Here is a 4,688-nt window from a genome sequence, read left to right on the forward strand (position 1 = left end):
ACAAACTTCTGGGTAAACCAACAGATATTTTTTCTGCCTGCCCAAACAAACTAACTTAAGAAACCAATCTAGCCACAGAAAACCAAACACCACAAGAAAACCAGAGATTCCACAAAGACACTGGTTACTGTCACAAGGGAGATACAGGATCTTCCCATCAACCTCCCAAAAACAAAACCAAAGAAGTCTTTTTTGTGTATCTTTTCTAAATTTTTCCTTTTACTTATAAAAAATTGTTTTTATTAATCGTTTTTTCCTCCTCTTATAACTTTTATTTTAGGTATATATATGTATGTGTGTGTGTGTGCGTGTGTGTGTGTGCTTTTTAAAAAAAATCTCTACTGACCTTTGGTCTTTTTTATTCTTCCTTTTTCTCATTCGTTTTACTTTTTCATCTTTTGTTCTTTTTGCATGAATTATTTGTTGTTCTGCTCACCTCATATATACCTGTCATTGATTATAAGACCTTATCCCCCAATTGCGTACATAGTTAATCCAAAAATGTATTACTCATTTCAAAACCTCTTAGGATTAAATTCCATAATAGCAGTAATATCTATTTATACCTATACAATATTTGAAGTATTTTTATTTTTTAGTTTTTCAGGTCTCCTTTGTATCCCTCCCTTCCTCTCATCCTATCCCCGTTCATCTCTCAATATTACTTCTTTAAATTTTCATTACTTTTAAGAGTTTCACTTTTTAAATTTAAATATTTGTCTTTCCATTTTTTTCTTGTCTCTTTTTTCAATTTTTTTCTTCTCTCTCTCCTATCATTCTTTCCATTCCATTTCCCTCTGTGAGATTAGGACTTGGTTAATTTCATTCTCCTTTTACCTTTCCATATCCCTCTAACCCTATTTTTCCCCAGCATTCTCCCTAAACATAATAATTCCTGGTGTGTCAAATTCTTCTTTGCTATTCTTAGCCCATTAATACATAGTTGTTTAATGTTGAATAGACTGTATCTGTTGAACTAGATTGTATCTACAGACTTTTGGCTATGCAATTACAGGACTTTGGTTGATGCTTTCTTTAAAATGGTGGTCTCGAACAAAACTGGCAATACTTTCATCCCAAATGGGCAGAACAAGCCAGAAAAACACATGGAAAATGGCAAGTCCAGGTATCTCAATTCCCACTCAAGATAATGAGGTGACAGAACAGATAATGAATAATCCAGAGAGTTCTCAAAAAGCTCTACAAATACTACTGTTAAACATGGTGAATGAAAAGATTGAAACCCTGCAAAGGACTCAGTGTGAGCGTGATAGGGAGAGAGAGGAGGCAAACCAAAGATCAAAACAGGAAACTCATGGGATTGAGGAAGCTACTCAAAGATTGATACTGGAATTGCATGAGCAGGTTGAGAACACTCAAAGAGAAATAAAGGAATTCGTGAGCAGGCTGAGATCAGCCAAAGTGAACTACAGAAGTTGCATGAACGTGAAAAATCTAATCAAAGAGTAATACAAGAATTGCAAGAGAGGGATGAGAATAGACAAAGGTCAATAGAGACATTAAGGGAATCCATAAAGAGACACTTGAAAGGAATCAGGGAGACCACAAAGGGAATGCTGAATGGAGCCCAACAGAAGGAATCGGAGTCCAAGGAAACCATAACGAATCAACTAAGTGATTTGAGAATAAACACTGAACACCAAATGAAGGAAGTAAAGAATTTCATACAAGATCTAAAACAAAGCTCCAACAAAGAATTTGAAGCCATAAAAGCTGACCAATTAGAAGGAAAAGAAATGAAAAATAAAGTAGAAAGTCATGACAGTAGGTTAGACCATGCAGAAGATTGAATCTCCGGCATTAAAGAGAGCCTAGGTATTATAGAGAAAGAACATACAACTATCCAAGACAAATTCAAGAAATAAGATAGATCTATTCAACACTTAGAAGACACCATCAGAAGGCCTTATATAAGGGAAAGGTGTGTAGAGGAGCACATAGAGACAGAAGTTAATGGTCTAGAAAATTTGTTTAACAGGATCCCAGCAGAGAACTTCCCAACACGCAAAAAGATAGGCATATTCAGATACAAGAAGCTTTTAGAACTCCACATAGACGAGACAATAACAGGACAGCCCATCGTCACATTATAAACCACACAGGATCAATTCAGACCAAGGAAAAGATCCTTAAAGCTGTCAAGGAGAAAAGATCAGACACTTATAAAGGAAAACCAATTAGAACCACCTCAAATTTCTCAACAGAGACAATTAAAGCAAGAAGAGCATGGAATGATGTATGTCATGCCCTAAAAACAAACAACTATCAACCAAGAATAGTTTACCCAGCTAAACACTCCTTCATAATGGAAGGTCAAATAAAAATCTTCCATAGGAAAGAAAAACAAACAATATATCTCCACCAAATCAGCTCTACAAAAGATACTTAAAGATGTCCTACATAGAGAAAACCAACAAGACCACAATAAAGATCAAGAAACCACACCCAAACAGAATCGAAGAACCATAGGAAGAACCCAGTAGGCGTAGCCCCCAGAAGTTGGATAAAATGGCAGGAACATGCAAATACGTCTCAGTCCTATCTCTCAATATTAACGGATGTAACTCTCCAATTAAGAGACATAGACTCTCTAGTTGGTTTAAAATGCAAGATTCTTCTATCTGCTACCTTCAGGAATCACATCTTGCCCATAAAAAACAAAAACATTTTGAAAGTCAAAGGCTGGAACAAAATCTACCAAGCAAACGGCCCCCATAAACAGGCAGGAGTTGCAATCCTAATATCAGATAAAATAGACTTCAAATTAAAATTATTGAGAAGAGATAAAGAAGGTTACTACATACTAATTAAGGGATCAATCCTTCAGGAGGATATTAAAATTCTAAATATTTGCCAAACAATAGTGTACCCAAATTTATCCAAGAAATACTACTTTAAATCTTACATAGATCCAAAGACATTAATTGTTGCGTACATTAACACACCACTATCCCCACTTAATAGATCAACTCTGCAAAAACTCAACAGAGAAACCGCCGATCTAAACAAGTGCATACATCAACTGATTTAGCAAACATCTAGCGAATATTCATCCAGCAGCATCAGAGTACACTTTTTACTCAGCAGCACATGGAACATTTTCCAAAATACACCACATTTTAGGTCACAAATCAAACTTGTCAAAATTCTGAAACATTGAATTCATATCTTGCATTCCCTCAGACCAAAAGGGAATATAATTAGAACTCAACACAAAAAACCACCAAAGAAAATTCAGTAACACACGGAGGCTGAAAAACACACTGTTGAAACACCAGTAGGTCATAGGAGAGCTTAGAAACGAAGATCAAATGTTCATGATATTCAACAAAAATTAGCACAGAGATTATCTGCTCCTCTGGGACACAGAAAAGGCACGATTCAGAGGCAAGTTTATAGCTCTGATTTCCTACATCAACACATTGGAGAGATCTAAAACCAACAATTGATGAGATCTGACACTCCTTGAAAAAGAGCATCAAGATAAACCCAATCCAGTTGATGGAAAGAAATAATTAAAATTCAATCAGAATTAAATGAATTAGAATCCAAAAAAAAACCATAGGAGGAATCAACAAAATGAGAAGTTTCTTTGAAAAAAATTAACAAAATTGACAGTCCCTTAAAAAATCTTATCAGAAAAAGAAGAGAACAGACCCAAATAAATAAATTCAGTGATGAGAATGGCAACATCATTACAGAAACAACGAAGATTCAGAACATTATGAAGGAATACTGCTCAAAACTTTATGCTAATATGTTTGAGAACTTGGCAGAAATGGACGTTTTCCTGGCAAATACTGACATGCTGAAACTAAACCATGATGAGTTAAACCATTTTAACAGGCCCATATCAAGCAGTGAAATAGAAACAGCAATAAGAGACCTCCCATCTAAGAAAAGCCCAGGAACAGATGGTTTTACAGCAGAATTCTACAAGGTCTTCAAAGCAGAGCTCACATCAATACTCCTCCAACTCTTCAATGAAATTGAAAGAGAAAGTTGACTACCGAACACTTTCTATGAAGCCATCATAACCCTTATCCCAAAACCCTCATCAAAGAAAGAGCACTATAGACCCATTTCTTTGATGAACATTGATGCAAAGCCTCTCAACAAAATTTTGGCTAATCGACTTCAACAATTCATCCAAAAAATCATACACCATGAGAAAACAGGATTCATTTCAGGGATGGAAAGATGCTTCAATATATGCAAATAAATTAACATTATTCATCACATCAACAAGAACCACATGATTATCTCAATAGACGCAGAAAAAAGCCTTTGGTAAGATCCAACATCCCTTTATGGTGAAGGTCCTGGAAAAATTAGGAATCCATGGAACATTCCTCAATACAATAAAGGCTGTGTATGACAAAACTACATTAAGCATTATACTCAATGGTGAAACACTAAAGCTTTTTCCTCTAAACTCAAGAACGAGACAAGGATGCCCACTCTCTCTAATGTTCTTCAATCTAGTATTAGAATGCCTATCTACAGCAATAAGACAAGATGCAAACATAAAGGGAATCCCAACAGGGAAAGGAGAAGTAAAACTCTCCCTCTTTGCAGATGACATGATCTTGTATTTAAAGACTCCACTCCCAAGTTACTCAACATGACTCAGAACTTTGGCAAAGTAGCAGGCCTTTTCTGTATGC

The sequence above is a fragment of the Dipodomys spectabilis genome, unplaced genomic scaffold, assembly GCF_019054845.1.
Source record: "Dipodomys spectabilis isolate Male_0828 unplaced genomic scaffold, ASM1905484v1 ptg000269l, whole genome shotgun sequence".
NCBI lineage: Eukaryota > Metazoa > Chordata > Mammalia > Rodentia > Heteromyidae > Dipodomys > Dipodomys spectabilis.